Here is a 24,533-nt window from a genome sequence, read left to right as displayed (position 1 = left end):
GTGCAGTTTATATTACATTGGCTGTACTACACGCAGCCTGAAGAGGAGACTAAGTGAGCACATCACCGCTTCTAATCCAGAGTCTATGTCCAGTCGTAGGAATGTGTCTGGCTTGTCCAAGCATTTCCTTGAAATACACAAGGGTAATTTATGCAGTCTTAAAGTTAAGGGAATAGAACGGGTATTGAAACCCCCCAGAGGGGGTGACTGGGAACATCTATTACACTGTCGGGAAGCCTTCTGGATACTTGCGCTTGATGCACGATATCCGCAGGGTTTAAATTATAGAAATGATCTTATGTATTTCTATTGAGTGCTGAGATTTATTTATTTATTTATTTATTTATTTTTTGTTATTTGATAATTGTTATGTATTTATGCATTTGTACGTGTGTATTGCACATGTTTTTTTATATATTCTATGTCTTGTCCATTGTTGTTTAGGTCTTTTCCCCTTTTTTTTTTTTTTCTTTCTTCTTGCAAGGGAGTGACTCCACCAGTGATTTGAGGGCTTAGTTGTCTGCCTCTTTGATTATACACATGTGTGGAGTCCCTCTGCTGATTAGGAATGTTTATAATCATTTTGTGAACTGTTTTGTTTCATGTCTCTGAGGAAGAACCTGGTGTAAGGTTCGAAACGCGTCAGGCGTGGGGGTCTGTTTCCCCTATATGGTTTTATCATGAAATTATGTGAATAAAACTTATCGTGAATTTTACTAAGTCTCCAGTGCCGGATCTTCCCTCTCTCTTCATGTTTGCAACTCATGGTGGTTAGCCATTTGATCCCTAGGCACGACCGGCTTACAGGACTATTTTGGTGAGCACAAATTTCCCTTTCCCCTTCCTAATTTTCTGAATATACTGACTAACTGTGCTCCCATTAAGCCGCACATATGTTAACATGCAAGCCGGGACTAAAAATATTACAGCAACTTGCTTGTTAAGAAGAAAAAAAGCTGATGAATTATTTGGCATTTCCTCTGATAATGAGGATAAGATTAGCATGGACATGCATTCACTTTTCTCTGAGTTGGAGAGAAAGATGACTTCTCACCTTAAAACCTGGTGGGACTCAGTGACTCTTGAGAAATACGTTAGTCATAAGATGATACCGCGAGGTTTGAGACTAAAAAAGGTACCGACTGTGATTTATAATGATACCTTTCTACAGAAGTGGAACGATATTTTGAGTGAATGCTCTTTGAAACTAATGTCTCTTATTGTGGAGGAAGAATCTGTCAAATTGACCAACATTGAAGCCTCCATCAAAGATTTGGAGTCTAAGTTGGATGTATTTTCTGATCATATGACATTTTCTAAGAGCTATGAACGATTACATGCTAATATTGATAATTTGGAAAGCGGCATTACCAAGTCCAAGAAAAATAAGTTCCTGCGTGATCGCAGGGACTATGACTCTAATATGGTTTATGCTTGGAAACAATTCACTCCGTATAAGCCTAGATCTATTCTCAAGAGGAATCAATCATTCCGTAGTAACAACGTCAGTTTTTCCTCATGTGAACAGTCCTTTAATTCACCTACTACTTCTGAGGGTTCAATGGACTCTAATCGGGTGTTACCTTTAACATCACACCCAAAAAACGATCAAAGAAAACAAGGCGAGGTGGACGCCGACGTAAGAAGAAAGCATCAATATGGTCTGCGGAATGTGAATCATTGGAGGAAATAAACGGTAACATTGCTGCGTCTGATGAGTTTACAGTTATTAACATTTCAGCTACCATACTGAGTGAAGCTCAGCTGAGCGTTTTGAAGAGAGGACTTTCCTTTGTTCCTACATGTAGAGGGGATTTGTTTCAAACATTATGTGATGTCAATCGATTCGTGCGATTATTAACAGTTAAGAGACATTTCTTCACTCCTGAGTCTGGTATTGGTAATCAATTTTCTGATATATCATCCTTGAGTCCAAACAATGCTGATTTGTTACCACTTGCTGCTCCTGTTAGAGATCAAATTTTGTTTGACATGTTGTCTAGTTTGGAGAACACAAATCAACATACAGCAGTACAATGTGACACAAATGTACAGATATCTAACCCCACTTTTTATCCCCTGATATCTAGAGTGCCCATTATGGATACTTTCCAGAGAGCAATAGAACGTGATGTTAAATCTCTGTTGGATTCAGATGTGCAGTCTTGTATGAATTTATCTGCAATTGAGCAGCATGCGCTTCATTTATTAAGTAAGAACCAACATATAGTGGTCCGCCAATCAGACAAAGGGGGGTCAGTGGTGATTCTAGACTCACTACTATATCGCAATGAAATTTTATCCATGTTATCTGATATTAATATATATCATCCTCTCAACAATGATCCTACAAGCTGTATTCAGCAGGGTTTATCTGTGATTTTGCAGGAGGGTCTTGCTTTGGGAGTATTGGACAAGCGCATGGCTGATTTTTTATATGTGGATAAACCAGTGTGTCCTGTATTTCACGCCTTACCTAAAATTCATAAAGGCGTATTTCCTCCACCTTTTAGGCCCATAGTGGCCGGTATTGGAGGGGTTACTGAAAAACTCTCCGAGTGGATAGATAGAAAATTACAACCTTTGGTTTCAAAAACACCAGGTCGCATTAGAGACACCAAACAGCTTCTGCAGGCACTTCAGGAGGTTGCATGGGGGCCTCACCACACATGGATAACATGTGATGTTGTTGCTCTATATTCATGTATACCTCATGATTTGGCATTATCTGCTGTTTCCACCATTTTGACTGAAGAAAGTAATTTCAGTTCTGATCTTAAAAAATTTATCATTATGGCGTTACAACATCTTTTGAACACCAATTTTTTCAAATTTGACACTAAGTACTATCTTCAGGTGTGTGGCTGCCCGGTGGGGTCAAAATTTTCTCCTACTCTGGCCAACTTATATATGTCCTTTTGGGAGAACAAATATATATATACTATGGATAATCCCTATTTAGACAATGTACTGTGGTGGGGGAGATACATTGATGACGTGATCCTATTGTGGTTTGATCGTTGTGATGTATCTCCCTCTCCTGGCATGCTTAAGTTTTTTGAGTATATTGGGACTAATTCTTTGAATATTAAATTCACCCATGAAATACATGGCATTTGTGCCACATATCTGGATGTTAAAATTATGGGAGATGTCAAAACCGGGAATATATATACTTCCCTATATAGAAAAGATACCAGTGGTAATGCCATATTGCATGCGGATAGTTGTCACCCGCCACATGTGATACGAAATTTACCGTTTGGTGAATTAATCCGTGCCAAAAGATCATGCTCTAATGACGCTCTCTATGAATCCGAGCGTCGTAAAATTTGCACCAGGCTATCAAAAAGGGGTTATAAGAACTGGATGTTAAATAGGGCTATTAAGAAAGTGGATAATAAAACTAGGAGTAGTTTATTGCAGACTGACATGGTACACACTAATCAAAATAAAAATATTCCCACTTTTTCTACCGCTTTCAGTTCAGATTACAAGGGCGTTATTAAAATCATAAATAAACATCTCCCCTTACTGCATCAAGATCCAGTCTTATCGCAGATATTGGCTGGTGGACATAGGTGTGTTCCAAAGAGAGCTAAAAATTTGAGTCACTTTTTGTCCCCCTCATTGTATTTGTCTGATTGCACTAAACCTACGTGGTTAAATTACTTGGGCAATTATAAGTGTGGTGAAAAATTGTGTGGTTTGTGCCGCTATATGGATATTACAGATAAATTTGTTAATTTTAGTACACAACAAACCTACAAAATTAAAACCTACATGAATTGTAACACCACACACTTAGTGTATATGGCAGAGTGCACATTGTGCAGTTTATATTACATTGGCTGTACTACACGCAGCCTGAAGAGGAGACTAAGTGAGCACATCACCGCTTCTAATCCAGAGTCTATGTCCAGTCGTAGGAATGTGTCTGGCTTGTCCAAGCATTTCCTTGAAATACACAAGGGTAATTTATGCAGTCTTAAAGTTAAGGGAATAGAACGGGTATTGAAACCCCCCAGAGGGGGTGACTGGGAACATCTATTACACTGTCGGGAAGCCTTCTGGATACTTGCGCTTGATGCACGATATCCGCAGGGTTTAAATTATAGAAATGATCTTATGTATTTCTATTGAGTGCTGAGATTTATTTATTTATTTATTTATTTATTTATTTTTTGTTATTTGATAATTGTTATGTATTTATGCATTTGTACGTGTGTATTGCACATGTTTTTTTATATATTCTATGTCTTGTCCATTGTTGTTTAGGTCTTTTCCCCTTTTTTTTTTTTTTCTTTCTTCTTGCAAGGGAGTGACTCCACCAGTGATTTGAGGGCTTAGTTGTCTGCCTCTTTGATTATACACATGTGTGGAGTCCCTCTGCTGATTAGGAATGTTTATAATCATTTTGTGAACTGTTTTGTTTCATGTCTCTGAGGAAGAACCTGGTGTAAGGTTCGAAACGCGTCAGGCGTGGGGGTCTGTTTCCCCTATATGGTTTTATCATGAAATTATGTGAATAAAACTTATCGTGGATTTTACTAAGTCTCCAGTGCCGGATCTTCCCTCTCTCTTCATGTTTGCAACACATGGTGGTTAGCCATTTGATCCCTACGCACGACCGGCTTACAGGACTATTTTGGTGAGCACAAATTTCCCTTTCCCCTTCCTAATTTTCTGAATATACTGACTAACTGTGCTCCCATTAAGCCGCACATATGTTAACATGCAAGCCGGGACTAAAAATATTACAGCAACTTGCTTGTTAAGAAGAAAAAAAGCTGATGAATTATTTGGCATTTCCTCTGATAATGAGGATAAGATTAGTATGGACATGCATTCACTTTTCTCTGAGTTGGAGAGAAAGATGACTTCTCACCTTAAAACCTGGTGGGACTCAGTGACTCTTGAGAAATACGTTAGTCATAAGATGATACCGCGAGGTTTGAGACTAAAAAAGGTACCGACTGTGATTTATAATGATACCTTTCTACAGAAGTGGAACGATATTTTGAGTGAATGCTCTTTGAAACTAATGTCTCTTATTGTGGAGGAAGAATCTGTCAAATTGACCAACATTGAAGCCTCCATCAAAGATTTGGAGTCTAAGTTGGATGTATTTTCTGATCATATGACATTTTCTAAGAGCTATGAACGATTACATGCTAATATTGATAATTTGGAAAGCGGCATTACCAAGTCCAAGAAAAATAAGTTCCTGCGTGATCGCAGGGACTATGACTCTAATATGGTTTATGCTTGGAAACAATTCACTCCGTATAAGCCTAGATCTATTCTCAAGAGGAATCAATCATTCCGTAGTAACAACGTCAGTTTTTCCTCATGTGAACAGTCCTTTAATTCACCTACTACTTCTGAGGGTTCAATGGACTCTAATCGGGTGTTACCTTTAACATCACATGCAAAAAACGATCAAAGAAAACAAGGCGAGGTGGACGTCGACGTAAGAAGAAAGCATCAATATGGTCTGCGGAATGTGAATCATTGGAGGAAATAAACGGTAACATTGCTGCGTCTGATGAGTTTACAGTTATTAACATTTCAGCTACCATACTGAGTGAAGCTCAGCTGAGCGTTTTGAAGAGAGGACTTTCCTTTGTTCCTACATGTAGAGGGGATTTGTTTCAAACATTATGTGATGTCAATCGATTCGTGCGATTATTAACAGTTAAGAGACATTTCTTCACTCCTGAGTCTGGTATTGGTAATTAATTTTCTGATATATCATCCTTGAGTTCAAACAATGCTGATTTGTTGCCACTTGCTGCTCCTGTTAGAGATCAAATTTTGTTTGACATGTTGTCTAGTTTGGAGAACACAAATCAACATACAGCAGTACAATGTGACACAAATGTACAGATATCTAACCCCACTTTTTATCCCCTGATATCTAGAGTGCCCATTATGGATACTTTCCAGAGAGCAATAGAACGTGATGTTAAATCTCTGTTGGATTCAGATGTGCAGTCTTGTATGAATTTATCTGCAATTGAGCAGCATGCGCTTCATTTACTAAGTAAGAACCAACATATAGTGGTCCGCCAATCAGACAAAGGGGGGTCAGTGGTGATTCTAGACTCACTACTATATCGCAATGAAATTTTATCCATGTTATCTGATATTAATATATATCATCCTCTCAACAATGATCCTACAAGCTGTATTCAGCAGGGTTTATCTGTGATTTTGCAGGAGGGTCTTGCTTTGGGAGTATTGGACAAGCGCATGGCTGATTTTTTATATGTGGATAAACCAGTGTGTCCTGTATTTCACGCCTTACCTAAAATTCATAAAGGCGTATTTCCTCCACCTTTTAGGCCCATAGTGGCCGGTATTGGAGGGGTTACTGAAAAACTCTCCGAGTGGATAGATAGAAAATTACAACCTTTGGTTTCAAAAACACCAGGTCGCATTAGAGACACCAAACAGCTTCTGCAGGCACTTCAGGAGGTTGCATGGGGGCCTCACCACACATGGATAACATGTGATGTTGTCCTTGCATGTTAACATATGTGCGGCTTAATGGGAGCACAGTTAGTCATGTATACCTCATGATTTGGCATTATCTGCTGTTTCCACCATTTTGACTGAAGAAAGTAATTTCAGTTCTGATCTTAAAAAATTTATCATTCTGGCGTTACAACTAGAGTTGAGCGATACCGTCCGATACTTCAAAGTATCGTATCGGATGGTATCGGCCGATCTTTAAAAAAAGTATCGGTATCGCCGATTCCGATAACGGAAGTCCCATTCAAGTCTATGGGACTTCCGGTATCGGAATAAGAAAAACCCTTTCCTGCCCTTGTACAGCCTCTCTGGGGTCTGTACGGGCCTTTCGGGGGGCTGTGCCGGCCTGCCAGGGGGTCTGTGCAGGCTCCGGTGGTCTGTGCCGGCCTGCCGGTGGTCTGTGCAGGCTCCGGGGGGCTGTGCCGGCCTGCCGGGGGGCTGTGCCGGCTCCGGGGGGCTGTGCCGGCCTGCCGGGGGGCTGTGCCGGCTCCGGGGGTCTGTGCAGGCATCGTCCGATGGGACTACAAGTCCCATCGGGCGATGCCTGCTACCATGACAGTGATTGACACATTAGCCAATGATGGGACAGTAGTAGTCCCATCATCCGGCTAATGTGTTAAATGTAAAAAAAAAAAAAAATTACATGCTACATACATACAACGTGCATACTACATACATGCTACATTCATACTACATACTACATACATGCTACATACATACTACATATATACTTCATGCATGCTACATACATACTGCATGCTACATACATACCACATACATACTACATACATACTACATATATACTACATGCATGCTACATACATACTACATGCTACATACATACCACATACATACTACATATATACTACATGCATGCTACATACATACTACATGCTACATACATACCACATATATACTACATACATACTACATATATACTGCATGCTACATACATACTACATATATACTACATGCATGCTACATACATACTACATGCTACATACATACTACATACATACTACATACATACTACATATATACTACATGCTACATACATACTACATATATACTACATTCATGCTACATACATACTACATATATACTACATGCATGCTACATACATACTACATGCTACATGCATGCTACATACATACTACATACATACTACATGCTACATACATACCACATATATACTACATACATACAATACATTCATACAATACATACATAGACATACAGTACATATAACATAGAGTAACATACTTACCAATACTTGTCACATTGTTCCCCGAAGCCATTGTCGTCTACGGAATAAATATTAACATAACAAACCACAAAAATACTCACCCACGATCCGAAGCAGTCCACGAGTGTGTCCCACGACGATCTTGGGTAGAGAACTGCAGCATCAGATGATGTGTGTATGTAGTATGTATGTAGATTTACCAGTGGAAAAGCCAAACTTCACATGCCACAAATGCAAGCTTGTGTCCCTGTTGGAGGAAAAGTTGCAAAATCTCGAAGAGAGGTTAGCTACGTTGAAGATCATTAAGGAAGGTGAAGAGTTCTTGGACAGAGCAGAATTATCTCTTCATGTTACAGAAAGAGAAGAAATTCGAAGTGCACCTGAAGAAACAGAGGAATGGAGACATGTGACCCAGAGAAGCAGGAGGATCAGGAGGCAGTCAGCACCCATACTGCTCAGGAACCAGTACCAGGCTCTCACACAGGAGAACGATGAAGAAATACATCAGGATAAGACTTTGCCAACAAACAGCAACCTTGTACGCCTTCAGAGTCCTCCTGGATGGAGAAAGAAAAATGTTGTGAAGAAGAAACGGAGAGTGGTGGTCATGGGGGATTCCCTGCTGAGAGGAACAGAGGCCGCTATCTGCAGACCGGATATAACTTCAAGAGAAATGTGCTGTCTTCCAGGTGCAAAAATTAAAGATGTGTCTGACAGGATATCAGGACTCTTCAGACCTACAGATGACTACCCATTCCTGCTACTACATGTGGGGACAAATGACACCGCAAGAAACGACCTGGAAACCATCTGCAGAGACTTTGAAGACTTAGGCAAGAAAGTGAAAGAACTGGGAGCGCAGGTGGTCTTCTCTTCCATCCTCCCAGTGGATGGCCATGGAACAAGGAGGTGGAATAAGATTCTGCAGGTGAACAACTGGCTACGTCGATGGTGCCGTCAGCAACGATTTGGATTTCTGGATCACGGAGTGAACTACTTATACGATGGACTACTTGCTAGAGATGGGGTGCACCTTACGAAGACTGGAAAGCATGTATTTGGAAGTCGCCTTGCTACACTTGTAAGGAGAGCTTTAAACTAGAACAACATGGGAAGGGAAGCAAAAGACCAGAAAAAGCCATACACCTGACAAATGCTATTGAGAACTCTGCTATTAGAAGTGGAAAGGAAGAACAAAGACGAAAGAATCTAATTAATAAAAATATTGGAGAAAGAGAAACCAATCACAAACTAAAATGTTTCTATACTAATGCACAAAGCATGGGCAACAAACAAGGAGAATTGGAACTACTAACACAGGAAAAGAAATATGATGTCTTTGGAATCACTGAAACTTGGTGGGACAATACACATGATTGGAATACAAGACTAGAAGGATACAACTTATTTGCAAGAAACAGACTTGATAAACGAGGAGGGGGTGTCGCATTGTATGTTAGAAACGCGTATATCTGCACAGAGATTGAAGCTTCAGAGACTGGGAGTTCTGTGGAAACTGTTTGGGTAAGAATACAAGGACAGAACAATGGAAAGGACACCATTGTAGGCATTTACTACAGGCCGCCTGTGCAAGCTGAAGATATGGATGAACTCTTTATGCATCAAATCGCCAAGTTCTCCAAAAAATATGACATAGTTGTCATGGGAGATTTCAACTATCCAGACATTTGTTGGGAATCTCTCTCAGGCAAAACTAACAGGTCAAGGAAATTCTTATCCTCTCTTGCTGACAACTTTATCTTCCAAAAGGTAAGGGAGAAAACAAGGGGAACTGCTACCTTGGATCTAATCCTTATAAACAGGGAGGAAATGGTTGAGGAGGTAAAAGTGGCTGGGACCCTAGGAGGTAGCGACCATGCTATTTTAGAATTTTGGATAACTAGAGGCGGAAGATCTGTGAAGACTCAGACGTCAAGGTTAGATTTCAGAAAGGCAGATTTTAAGGGATTCAGAAAGAGAATTGGAGGGATCCAATGGCTGGATATCCTTAAAGACAAAAATGTCCAGGAAGGATGGGAAATCTTGAAAAATGAAATTCTCAAAGCACAGTTGTTAACAATTCCGAAAAGAGGGAAGAATAGGAAGCATTTAAGGAAACCAGGATGGATGAACACAGAACTTAAGCACATGCTAAAAAGGAAGAAAAAAATGTTTATAAAATGGAAAGAGGGAGGCATATCTAAAGAAGAATATAATGCTGTCTGCAGAACCTGCAGGGCACAAATCAGATTATCTAAAGCTGAAAATGAATTGAGGCTTGCAAGAGATGTCAAAAGCAATAATAAAGGATTTTGGGGATATGTCAAAAGTAAAAGAAAAGTCAAAGATGCTATAGGATTTTTACAGGATGAAAATGATGAAATGGTAAGACAGGATGTTGAGAAGGCTGAACTTTTAAATTCCTATTTTGCATCTGTTTTCTCTCAGAAAGGAAATGTAACATCAACTGTTATTCACTGTCCTATTAAGGGAATAGAAGAATCCAGGATATCTATAAACAGAAAGATAGTGAGGAAACACTTAGCTAACCTAAATGAATTCAAGTCTCCAGGTCCAGATGAATTACACCCCAGAGTACTGAAGGAGATAGCAGAAGAAATTTTTGAACCCCTCTCCATAATCTTTGAAAATTCTTGGATAACAGGAGAAGTGCCAGAAGACTGGAGAAGAGCAAATGTTGTTCCTATCTTCAAAAAGGGGAAGAAGGTGGACCCAGGCAACTATAGGCCGGTGAGTCTGACTTCTATACCAGGAAAGATCTTTGAACAAATTATTAAACAACATGTATGTCAATACCTGGATAAGAATGAAGTGACTAAACAGAGTCAGCATGGGTTTGTAACTAATAAGTCATGTCAGACAAACTTAATTTCCTTCTATGACGGTATCACTGATTGGGTGGATCAAGGAAATGCTGTAGATATAGTATATCTTGACTTCAGCAAAGCATTTGACAAAGTCTCTCATACAATCCTTATTGAAAAAATGACTAAGTATGGAATGGACAAGGCAACTGTTAGGTGGATTCATAACTGGCTTAGTGATCGGACCCAAAGAGTGGTCGTAAATGGCTGCACATCCAGTTGGAAGAATGTCTCAAGTGGGGTACCGCAGGGCTCTGTCCTGGGCCCTGTATTGTTCAACATCTTTATCAACGATTTAGATGAAGGAATTGAGGGTAAACTGATTAAATTTGCTGATGACACAAAGCTAGGAGGGATAGCTAATACTAGAGAAGAGAGAGAAAGGATTCAAAAAGATTTAAATAAACTGGAGAAGTGGGCAGCAACTAACAGAATGGTTTTTAACAGGGAGAAATGCAAAGTACTACATCTGGGCAATAAAAACGAAAAAAGCATATATAGAATGGGAGGAATAGGGCTAAGTGACAGCACATGTGAAAAAGACTTGGGTATACTAATAGATCACAGACTGAATATGAGTCAACAGTGTGATGCAGCAGCAAAAAAGGCAAATGCAATTCTAGGATGTATTAACAGAAGCATACAGTCTAGATCACGTGAAGTCATTATTTCCCTCTACTCCTCTTTGGTCAGACCTCATCTGGAATATTGTGTCCAGTTTTGGGCACCACATTTTAAAAAAGACATCAACAAACTGGAGCAAGTTCAGAAAAGAGCGACCAGAATGGTGACCGGTCTGCAAACCCTGTCTTATGAGGAAAGGTTGCAGGAATTGGGAATGTTTAGTTTGCAAAAGAGAAGACTGAGAGGAGACTTAATAGCTGTCTACAAATATCTAAAGGGCTGTCACATTGTAGAAGGATCAACTTTATTCTCATTTGCACAAGGAAAGACTAGAAGCAATGGGATGAAACTGAATGGGAGGAGACACAGATTAGATATTAGAAAAAACTTTTTGACAGTTAGAGTGATCAATGAGTGGAACAAGCTGCCGCGAGAAGTGGTGAGTTCTCCTTCAATGGAAGTCTTCAAACAGAGGCTGGACAGACATCTGACTGGGATGATTTAGCGAATCCTGCTTTGAGCAGGGGGTTGGACCAGATGGCCCAGGAGGTCCCTTCCAACTCTACGGTTCTATGATTCTATGATTCTATGATTCTATGTAGTATATATGTAGTATGTATGTAGCATGCATGTAGTATGTATGTAGCATGTATGTAGTATGTATGTAGTATATATGTAGTATGTATGTAGCATGTAGTATGTATGTAGCATGCATGTAGTATGTATGTAGTATTTTTTTTTTTTTTTTTTTTAACATTTAACACATTAGCCGGATGATGGGACTACTACTGTCCCATCATTGGCTAATGTGTCAATCACTGTCATGGTAGCAGGCATCGCCCGATGGGACTTGTAGTCCCATCGGACGATGCATGCACAGACCCCCGGACATCAGCACAGCCCCCCGGCAGGCCGGCACAGCCCCCCGGCAGGCCGGTACAGACCCCCACAGGGTGCACAGACCACCGGCAGGCCGGCACAGCCCCCCGGCAGGCCGGTACAGACCCCCACAGGGTGCACAGACCACCGGCAGGCCGGCACAGCCCCCCGGCAGGCCGGTACAGACCCCGGGCAGTCCACACAGCCCCCCGGCAGGCCGGCACAGCCCCCCGGCAGGCCGGCAGAGACCCCCGGAAGGCCCGAAATGACGGCGCATCATGATGCGCACACACCGCGCATCATGATGACGTCAGGCCGTCAATCAACTGAACTTCCGATTCCGATGCCGAATTCCGATATTGAAAAAATATCGGAAGTCGGTATCGGAATTCCGATACAGCAAGTATCGGCCGATACCCGATACTTGCGGTATCGGAATGCTCAACACTAGTTACAACATCTTTTGAACACCAATTTTTTCAAATTTGACACTAAGTACTATCTTCAGGTGTGTGGCTGCCCGGTGGGGTCAAAATTTTCTCCTACTCTGGCCAACTTATATATGTCCTTTTGGGAGAACAAATATATATATACTATGGATAATCCCTATTTAGACAATGTACTGTGGTGGGGGAGATACATTGATGACGTGATCCTATTGTGGTTTGATCGTTGTGATGTATCTCCCTCTCCTGGCATGCTTAAGTTTTTTGAGTATATTGGGACTAATTCTTTGAATATTAAATTCACCCATGAAATACATGGCATTTGTGCCACATATCTGGATGTTAAAATTATGGGAGATGTCAAAACCGGGAATATATATACTTCCCTATATAGAAAAGATACCAGTGGTAATGCCATATTGCATGCGGATAGTTGTCACCCGCCACATGTGATACGAAATTTACCGTTTGGTGAATTAATCCATGCCAAAAGATCATGCTCTAATGACGCTCTCTATGAATCCGAGCGTCGTAAAATTTGCACCAGGCTATCAAAAAGGGGTTATAAGAACTGGATGTTAAATAGGGCTATTAAGAAAGTGGATAATAAAACTAGGAGTAGTTTATTGCAGACTGACATGGTACACACTAATCAAAATAAAAATATTCCCACTTTTTCTACCGCTTTCAGTTCAGATTACAAGGGCGTTATTAAAATCATAAATAAACATCTCCCCTTACTGCATCAAGATCCAGTCTTATCGCAGATATTGGCTGGTGGACATAGGTGTGTTCCAAAGAGAGCTAAAAATTTGAGTCATTTTTTGTCCCCCTCATTGTATTTGTCTGATTGCACTAAACCTACGTGGTTAAATTACTTGGGCAATTATAAGTGTGGTGAAAAATTGTGTGGTTTGTGCCGCTATATGGATATTACAGATAAATTTGTTAATTTTAGTACACAACAAACCTACAAAATTAAAACCTACATGAATTGTAACACCACACACTTAGTGTATATGGCAGAGTGCACATTGTGCAGTTTATATTACATTGGCTGTACTACACGCAGCCTGAAGAGGAGACTAAGTGAGCACATCACCGCTTCTAATCCAGAGTCTATGTCCAGTCGTAGGAATGTGTCTGGCTTGTCCAAGCATTTCCTTGAAATACACAAGGGTAATTTATGCAGTCTTAAAGTTAAGGGAATAGAACGGGTATTGAAACCCCCCAGAGGGGGTGACTGGGAACATCTATTACACTGTCGGGAAGCCTTCTGGATACTTGAGCTTGATGCACGATATCCGCAGGGTTTAAATTATAGAAATGATCTTATGTATTTCTATTGAGTGCTGAGATTTTTTTATTTATTTATTTATTTTTATTTTTTTTTTTTTGTTATTTGATAATTGTTATGTATTTATGCATTTGTACGTGTGTATTGCACATTTTTTTTATATATTCTATGTCTTGTCCATTGTTGTTTAGGTCTTTTCCCCTTTTTTTTTTTTTCTTTCTTCTTGCAAGGGAGTGACTCCACCAGTGATTTGAGGGCTTAGTTGTCTGCCTCTTTGATTATACACGTGTGGAGTCCCTCTGCTGATTAGGAATGTTTATAATCATTTTGTGAACTGTTTTGTTTCATGTCTCTGAGGAAGAACCTGGTGTAAGGTTCGAAACGCGTCAGGCGTGGGGGTCTGTTTCCCCTATATGGTTTTATCATGAAATTATGTGAATAAAACTTATCATGGATTTTACTAAGTCTCCAGTGCCGGATCTTCCCTCTCTCTTCATGTTTGCAACACATGGTGGTCAGCCATTTGATCCCTAGGCACGACCGGCTTACAGGACTATTTTGGTGAGCACAAATTTCCCTTTCCCCTTCCTAATTTTCTGAGTATCGAAACACGCTTGTAGACAATCTTAAGAGTGATTTTCCATAAGACAGCGTTGAGGCACACAGTGTGCATCCCAATTCTAGACGTCCAACCCAGTGAACATCAAGGCGTCTTTGCCAAAACATTAGCAGCAGCAGCAGTGTAAGTGGCATAAGCAATTTCTGTGAGTCGTTTACACATTTTTAGACCAGCCGTGCACCAGCAGAACATAATAAAAGTCTTACACTTTGTGAATGACTGGAAATCATGGCGCAGGAGTATCTGGAGCTCAATATAAATGCCATCAGGGAGGGTGTGGACCCTTTACTATTTTGGTATTCAAAAAGGAAGAGTGGCCAGAGCTCGCCTGTCATGCCTTGGAGGTTTTGCCTTGCCCAGCAGCCAGCGTTCTTTTAGAATATGTCTTCAATGCTGCTGGTTGAGGTCCTGATGAATAACTGCATCCGGCTTTGCCCACAAAGAATAGACCACCTAACTTTCTTTAAAATGAGCATATCATGAATCTCCAATGACTTTTTCACCCCAGTCCCAGATTGGGCAGACTAAGCGATGGTGTTGTTTTTAGTGTCATGTATTGATCTCACGATATTGTAGTCTGTGCCATCTTTGTGGTGTCTTCTGTGCCTGCTGTTGCTACTGCTGCTGATGTTACAAACAATTTTTTTAAACGTGGAGACTCAAAGTTGGGTCTCCATCTGGTGGATTGCCTGTAGTAGAAGGTGTGCCAGAGGCCTATTATACTGTTTATACTCTCCACAAGTATTTTGGTATTCAAAAAAGGAAGATTGGCCAGAGCTCGCCTGTCATGCCTTGGAGGTTTTGACTTGCCCAGTAGCCAGCGTTCTTTTAGAATGTGTCTTCAATGCTGCTGGTTGGTGTCCTGATGAATAACTGCATCCGGCTTTGCCCACAAAGAATAGACCACCTAACTTTCCTTAAAATGAGCATATCATGAATCTCCAATGACTTTTTCACCCCAGTCCCAGATTGGGCAGACTAAGTGATGGTGTTGTTTTTAGTGTCATGTATTGATCTCACGATATTGTAGTCTGTGCCATCTTTGTAGTGTCTTCTGTGCCTGCTGTTGCTACTGCTGCTGATGTTACAAACAATTTTTTTAAACGTGGAGACTCAAAGTTGGGTCTCCATCTGGTGGATTGCCTGTAGTAGAAGGTGTGCCAGAGGCCTATTATACTGTTTATACTCTTTGCAAATTGATGCCATTTTAGTGGTGTATGACAATTTTTTTTTTGAAATGTGGAGACTCCAAATTTGGTCTCCATCTGGTGGGTTGCCTGTATAAGTACGTCTCCCAGACAGGCAGACCTGCACTCACTTTTAGTCAAATACCTGTGTTACCTTCCTTACATTTTTCTACCAATGATACTGTATGAAACTGATGCTTGTGCCAGCTGAGTGTGGCTGCAATATCAAAAACATTGAGGTGTTGCATGAGTTATCAGGTCTCCCACCTAAAAAGTCTTATACCGCTCCATTAACCACCAGTGACTCATTAAAGCTTCAATTTCAAGCTTTAAATACTGAGCCAGACCCTGATACCTCATGCATGGGCCATAGCTGATTGCTTCTGTGCCATTATAAAGGTTCTATTGTGGGTCAATAGATCAGTCAACAACCTGTGATACCTTCCCTACATTTTTCTACCAATGATACCGTATGAAACTGGTGTTTGTACCATCTGAGTGAGGCTGGAATTAAAAACAAAATTGGAGGTGTTGCATGAGGTTTCAGGTCTCCCAGCTAAGAAGGTTTACATGGCTCTCTTAACCCCCAGGTCCTCATTGAAACTTCAATTCCAAACTGTAAATGCTGGCACAGACCTTGTCTTATTCATGGCCCATTTCTGACTGCTGTGCCATTATAAAATTTCTACTGTGGGTCAATTGATGCCACTTTTCATTGTGTCTGCCCCTAATTTGAGTTTTTTGGGCAGCTTTTTGCCCTCCCTGAAGGTGTTGTCTGATTTTGCATCCCATTGAATTCAATGAGGTACAGATATGTTCGATGAACTGTTTGGTGAACATCGGTCCGTTCGGCGAATTCAAAGCAAACCCAACCTTAAAGGTGCGTTCATCTCTAGTACAGACCAGAAATGGGTCTATTTACATTTAGGTTTTGGAATACTATAAAGGACTATAATAGAGACTACCTCAAAGAAAGAATGTTTGTATATGCCTGATACCATACCTGTGCTAATATATTGTACATAAAATTATATTTTTTTTGTGGCCATGCATCTATCTCTAACAGATGATAGTATTTATTAAGGCCTTTTTTCTGTATATACGCACTTTTTCTGAAGTTTTTTGTATATACACATCTTTGCCTTTTTTTGTTGTCTGTGCTGTACCTTCATTTTTGTAGCATAGGTGTAGATTATCCAGGGATATCGACATAGAGAGGGGGCACCATATCGCATATATTAGGGTGTCAAACTCCACTGCCAGGTAGAGTGACTAATAGGGATTCTTTAGGGAATCTGTAGTCCCCACAACTATGTACATATACTGTACATACTGTATATATATATATATATATACACTCACTGGCCACTTTATTAGGTACACCTGTCCAACTGTGTGTTAAGACTTAATTTCTAATCAGCCAATCACATGGCGGCAACTCAGTGCATTTAGGCATGTAGACATGGTCAAGACAATCTCCTGCAGTTCAAACCGAGCATCAGTATGGGGAAGAAAGGTGATTTGAGTGCCTTTGAACGTGGCATGATTGTTGGTGCCAGAAGGGCTGGTCTGAGTATTTCAGAAACTGCTGATCTACTGGGATTTTCACGCACAACCATCTCTAGGGTTTACAGAGAATGGTCCGAAAAAGAAAAAAAATCCAGTGAGCGGCAGTTCTGTGGCCGGAAATGCCTTGTTGATGCCAGAGGTCAGAGGAGAATGGGCATACTGGTTCGAGCTGATAGAAAGGCAACAGTGACTCAAATTGCCACCCGTTACAACCAAGGTAGGCAGAAGAGCATCTCTGAACGCACAGTGCATCGAACTTTGAGGCAGATGGGCTACAGCAGCAGAAGACCACACTGGGTACCACTACTCTCAGCTAAGAACAGGAAACTGAGGCTACAATTTGCACAAGCTCATCGAAATTGGACAGTAGAAGATTGGAAAAACGTTGCCTGGTCTGATGAGTCTCGATTTCTGCTGCGACATTCGGATGGTAGGGTCAGAATTTGGCGTAAACAACATGAAAGCATGGATCCATCCTGCCTTGTATCAACGGTTCAGGCTGGTGGTGGTGGTGTCATGGTGTGGGGAATTTTTTCTTGGCACTCTTTGGGCCCCTTGGTACCAATTGAGCATCGTTGCAACGCCACAGCCTACCTGAGTATTGTTGCTGACCATGTCCATCCCTTTATGACCACAATGTACCCAACATCTGATGGCTACTTTCAGCAGGATAATGCGCCATGTCATAAAGCTCGAATCATCTCAGATTGGTTTCTTGAACATGACAATGAGTTCACTGTACTCAAATGGCCTCCTCAGTCACCAGATCTCAATCCAATAGAGCATCTTTGGGATGTGGTGGAACGGGAGATTCGCATCAGGGATGTGCAGCCGACAAATCTGCGCCAACTGTGTGATGCCATCATGTCAATATGGTCCAAAATCTCTGAGGAATGCTTCCAGCACCTTGTTGAATCTCTGCCACGAAGAATTGAGGCAGTTCTGAAGGCAAAAGGGGGTCCAACCCCTCACTAGCATGGTGTACCTAATAAAGTGGCCAGTGAGTGTATATATATATATATACATACTGTATACATATATGTTGATTGTGCATTTGTGTCTTTGATTGAACCCTGGATGGTCCGGATTAATTACTACTCTTTTTTACTTTCAGAAGATGGTTTGGAGTGTTGTGCTTTTAAATATATTATTAAAAGTTATATTTTAGGTGTTTATTCACTTGTTTGGTTTTCGTACCTATAACCACTTCCGCAAATAATACAAACTGAGATGCACATGTGAGGAGATATATACACCCAGGTTGTAATCTTCCAAACAACCTGGGGTTATAAGTTTGTGCTTTGGTAAAGAAGGATAGACGCCAATAAAATGACCCTTTCAAACACAGAAACCCCATTTTGCATTGAACCGACTGCCCCTCTTAACTGTTATTCAGAGCAAACAGGGAAGACTTAAGTTTTAGGGAGTACCATAGAGGGCGGCATCACAACAGGTCTATCCCTGAGGCATCCTTCAATATGTATGGCCAGAGCCATGGCGGCATCTTACGACTCAGGAGTTTCGAAAGCACTAAGGCATCTTTTAATCTTTCAGACAAGCCCTAAGAAAACTAACTCCAAAGTGTAGGATCGTTCCACTTGCAGTAGCCCATATACTGAACTCTGAGCAAAATTCTTGCGCCTGCCAATCTCCCGGCTAGATCTTGCATAGCTTAGACCCAACGTGTGAGATGCTGTCAGGATTGTCGTACATGAGGCTTAGAGCCGGAAAAAAAACATCAACCGTCTGGAGAGACAGCAAGTCTGATGGAAGTGAAAAGGCCCAGGATTGACAATAACCCTGAAGAAGGGAGATAACAATCCCAGCCCATTGCTCCTCACTCCCAGATGAACGTGGATGAAGCCTAAAATATACATTGCAGGCTTCACTATAAACAACAAATTTATCCCATCCCCCAGAAATCCTATCCGAGTGGGCCACCTTAGGTTCAGGTTCAGCCTGACTGCTTACCAGATCAATAGTCTGCTGCTATGAGACCCTAAATTGCAGGTCTGACAGTTCAAACAACAGACTTTGCAAATGTTCTGCTAGAACTGAAAGGGATGTAATACACTACAGGAACAGAAAAGCGCAATAGGGTATTATCCAGGTTAGTATTGAAATAATAAAAGAAATCCACTCACCTATTTTAGGAGAGATCGGGCATATATGATCAGTGTCAGCTGCTGCATGTCCAATGGTCATACAAGTAACCACTGCTATATCAACTCTTACGGAATTAATTTTTGGACTTTCTGTGCGCTGCTCGACAAAATATACGTTTCCAATTAGGATTAAAGATTATTTATTCCCGAATCAGATTATTTATTCCCAAATAAATAATCTTTAATCATGATTGGAATCGTGCATTTTGTCGAGCAGCGCACAGAAAGCCCAAAAATTAATTCCGTAAGAACTGAAAGGGATCCATATCAAAATTCAAAATGGGGAGATGATGAAAATGTCACGATGTGAAGTAATGGAGTGGGGCCTAAAACTGTCCCTGAAACTAGAATCCTAACTATCCCTGTACCAAGAGTACTCTTGATGCTAGAAAGGCCTGGGTCTCCAACCTTACTATGATCCTGCTAACCCCTAATCTCACCCCTCTCTCACCCCATGAGGCATAGGGCAGAAATGTAAGGGAAACAAGATGCAAAGACAGACAGGGATAACTGAAAACCACTATCATACAAAACACTCACCAAAAATAAGGAGGAGGAAATGGAAAGGTAGGAACAAACAAATTAAATAAGAACAAAAATGAGAGGCGATAAACACTCATGAAACTACTCCAGACAAAACTCTACAACAACTACTTTCAATTCCAACACTTCACAGCTCAACACTTCCAGAAAGAAGGTTCTTTCATTGGCAAGGAAAAAATGCCCTGAGCTAGTATATGTAGGAGAGGATGTAAGGATTCCCAAGGGTGAACCCACTGGACCGCGGCAAGCGAACCTCCCCTGGGCGAGCGGACCAGGTGGACCACCCCCTATACAGGGAGCGTTTGGGACAGGCCCAGGGGAAACTACTCACCACGACAGCTGGTACCCGAGGACGGAGGTGCACAGTAGAGGGTGCAGCGGGCAGGCGGAAGGATGAGCTGGACTGGAACCGGCAGGACTGGAGGCCAGGAACGGAGGCTGAAGGATACAGGCAGGCAAGGCTGGAACGGCAAGACACGGGTCAGACGCAGGGCACAGGCTGAACACGGAGACGAGATGGCGGGCACTGGGAGGAACACAAGGAACGGTTAGACAGGGAGGACGAGGAAAGGGTAAGAGCAGCAGGGAAAAAGGCAGGCAGGCTGGAGCCAGAGTCACAGAGAGAGGAAGTGACGATCAGGCGGTGAGCTGGAGGAAGAGGCTGCCTCTTATAGAGGCAGGAGTTTCCGGGTCAGGTCAGCAGGGTCAGGAGGGCGGGGAGAAGGCCTGGCTTGGCCTGTAGTGGGACCTGGAGCGCAGGGTGCGCATGCGCCCCGGGCCGAATGCCGGGACAGAGCGCGGGGTGGAGGACAGGCGTGCAGGTGAGCGCGCTCCCGCCACGGGAGTACGCCGGAGGCGGCGGGCGCACCCAGCGCGGGGAGAGGTGGCAGCAGGAGCCGAGGACGCGGCGGGAGCGGCGAGCGTGGAGCCGGCGGTGAGCGTGACAGTACCCCCCCTTTTACGCCCCCTCTTCCCACGGCCGGAAAGAAACTTAGCTAAAATCTGGGGAGCTTGAATGTTCTCCCGGGGTTCCCAGGATCTCTCCTCAGGGCCAAAACCTTTCCAGTCAATTAAAAAGAAAGTTTTACTTCTAGATCGTTTCATAGCAAGAATTTCCTTAACCTCAAAGACATCCTGTGCGGAAACGGGCGCGGGAGCGCTGCCAGTAGAAGCATGAAACTGGTTGAGTATGACCGGTTTTAAGAGGGAAACGTGAAACGAATTAGGAATCCGCAGTGAAGCGGAGAGTTTTAGCTTGTAGGCAACGTCATTGATACGGGCTAGAACCTCAAAGGGACCGATGTAGCGGGGACCCAGTTTGTAGGAGGGAATTTTGAGACGAACAAATTTTGAGGATAGCCAAACTTTATCCCCAGGGTGGTACAGCGGAGAATCTAGGCGTTTCTTATCGGCGTGCTTCTTGAACCCGTCTCGTGCTCGCTTAAGTGCGGTTTTGGTCTCCTGCCAGACCCTGGAGAACTCCTTGGTCAGAAGATTGGCCGCCGGCACACCCGAGGTCGGGAGTACTGGCAGAGGTATACCAGGATGTTGACCGTAGACCGTAAAGAAAGGCGACTTGGCGGAGGATTCGCTGGTATGGTTGTTGAAAGAGAATTCGGCCCAAGGAAGCAAGTTGGACCAATTATCTTGATGGCCGTTGGAAAAATGTCGGAGGTATGCTACGAGGATCTGGTTCGTGCGTTCCGCTTGACCGTTGGACTGAGGGTGATAAGCGGAGGAAAAGTCCAACGTTACCTCCATCAGCTTACATAGAGCCCTCCAGAAACGCGAGGTAAACTGAACCCCTCTGTCCGAGACAATGTGCTTGGGGAAGCCATGAATCCGGAAGACATGAGATATAAAAATTCTCGCCAGGTCTGGAGCGGAAGGAAGACCGGGCAGAGGGATGAAGTGGGCCATCTTGGAGAAGCGGTCCACGACCACCAGAATGACCGTGTGACCTGAGGAACGCGGTAGATCCGTAATAAAATCCATCGCGATATGCTGCCACGGAGCCGAGGGAACCGGAAGTGGATGCAGAAAACCGGAGGGTGGCTGACGTGGGACCTTGTTCTTGGCACACGATGGGCAGGAGAGGATGAAACTTCGGACATCTTGAGACAAAGAAGGCCACCAATAAAAACGAGAGATGAGGGAGAATGTCTTCTTGAGGCCGGCATGACCCGCTAACTTGGTAGCATGACCCCAATGTAGAACTCGCCTCCTGTCATCATCTTGAACAAAAGTCTTGCCGGGGGGCACGGAAGTCAGGTTAACAGGCGCGACTACGATGAGCTTGCTTGGCTCCACAATGTGTGAAAGCTCCTCCTCATTGTCGGTGACCAGAAAGGATCGAGACAGGGCATCCGCTTTGAGATTCTTTTCACCCGGACGGAAATGGAGCTCAAAGTCGAACCGGTTAAAGAATAATGACCATCGGGCCTGCCGGGGATTAAGCCTTTGTGCTGATTGAATGTAGGCTAGATTCTTGTGGTCAGTGAAGATGTGGAGTGGGTGTACCGCTCCTTCCAGAAGATGCCGCCACTCTTCCAAGGCTAACTTAATGGCAAGCAGCTCTCTGTCCCCGATGGTATAGTTTCTCTCCGCAGGGGAGAAAGTCTTGGAGAAGAAGCCGCAGGACACCAAGCGACCGGAAGGAGATCTCTGGGAGAGAACCGCACCGGCTCCGGTGGCAGAAGCGTCTACCTCTAGGGTGAATGGTTTGTTCGCCTCTGGACGATGTAGCACCGGGGCTGTGGCAAAGGCTTGCCTCAAGGTTCGGAAGGCGTTCTCGGCCTCAGGAGGCCAGTGGTGAGGATCGACTCCCTTTCGGATCAGAGCAGAGATGGGAGCAGTCAGAGAGGAAAAGTGCGGAATAAACTGCCGGTAATAGTTGGCGAAACCCAGGAACCGTTGGATAGCCTTAATTCCCTGAGGACGCGGCCAGTTGAGTACCGCAGACACTTTTCCCGGATCCATGCGCAAGCCAGAATCGGAAATGATATAACCCAAGAACGGCAGAGACGACTGTTCGAAGGCGCATTTTTCCAGCTTGGCGTAGAGACGATGTGTTCTCAACCGAAGTAAAACTTGACGCACGTCTTTTCAATGTGTGGACAAATCAGGAGAAAACACCAGAATGTCGTCCAAGTAAACCACCACGCAGGAGTAAAGAAGATCTCGGAAAATGTCATTGACAAATTCTTGGAACACTGCGGGGGCATTGCATAGGCCGAAGGGCATGACGAGGTATTCATAATGGCCGTCACGAGTGTTGAAGGCGGTCTTCCATTCGTCACCGGAGCGGATCCGGACCAGATTGTAGGCCCCTCGAAGATCCAATTTAGTGAAGATCCGTGCACCCCGTAGACGGTCAAATAACTCCGGGATGAGGGGCAGAGGATATTTATTCTTGATGGTGATAACGTTGAGCCCTCTATAATCAATACAGGGACGCAGGGACCCGTCCTTCTTCTTGACAAAAAAGAACCCAGCGCCTGCAGGAGAGGAAGACTTACGAATAAAGCCTTTGGCCAAGTTTTCCTGAACGTATTCGGACATGGACTGGGTCTCGGAGGGAGATAGCGGGTAGATGCGACCACGAGGCGGCGTAGAACCGGGGAGCAGATCGATGGGGCAGTCATATGGACGATGCGGAGGCAGGACCTCTGCTTCCTTCTTGTCGAAGACATCCAAAAAGGCCCAGTAGGACTTATCTTGACAAAGTCGACACCATCGCAGAACGTCACCAGAGCGCCAATCCAGGATAGGCTCATGGGTCCTTAGCCAGGGAAGTCCCAGAAGGATGGCATGGGACAAAGAAGGTAGCACATAGAATACTATCTTCTCCCGGTGTAAGGCTCCGACCTGAAGCTCCACCTCTTCAGTAACTTGAGTAACGGACTCCCGCAGGGGTTGACCGTCGACCGAAGCAATCTGCCGAGGGGTCTCCAGGGATCTGACAGGAATTCCAAGTCTCCTAACCGCCTCAAGTTGGATGAAGTTACCGGCCGCCCCAGAATCTATATAGGCCCATTCTGAAAAACGTTTAGAATCCAGGTGCAAAAGGACAGATAGGGTCAAGGGTAGAGAGGAGTCAAAATTACCTAGGAAGACCTCTCTTACCTGTCCTAGGCGGAGGCGTTTCCCGGAGGAGTGGGGCAGGCACGAAGAAAGTGGGACGCACTCCCACAGTAGAAACAGAGCCCCTGTTCGACCCTCTCTCTCCGACGCTCCTCCACCGGTTTGAGGCGATCCACTTGCATGGGTTCCGGTAGCGGGAGCGTGGAGGCTGGAGTCGAGCGGACTCGAGGTGGACTCCGAGCGGCCGGAGGAGCGCGGAGAGGTCTCCTGTCCCTAGCGAGCTCTCGGGAACGTTCTTGAAAGCGGAGGTCGATGCGGGTGGCCAAAGAGATTAAATCCTCCAAGGAGGTGGGGGTATCCCGCCCCGCCAGCTCGTCCTTGATCCGCCCCGAAAGGCCCCGCCAAAAGGCTCCCACCAAGGCCTCATTGTTCCAACCCAACTCTGAGGACAGG

The sequence above is a fragment of the Dendrobates tinctorius genome, unplaced genomic scaffold, assembly GCF_039654945.1.
Source record: "Dendrobates tinctorius isolate UK_male_01 unplaced genomic scaffold, ASM3965494v1 ptg000029l, whole genome shotgun sequence".
NCBI classification, from domain to species: Eukaryota; Metazoa; Chordata; class Amphibia; order Anura; family Dendrobatidae; genus Dendrobates; species Dendrobates tinctorius.
The sequence above is the reverse complement of the archived record's forward strand: the minus strand, read 5'-3'. Positions refer to the sequence as shown.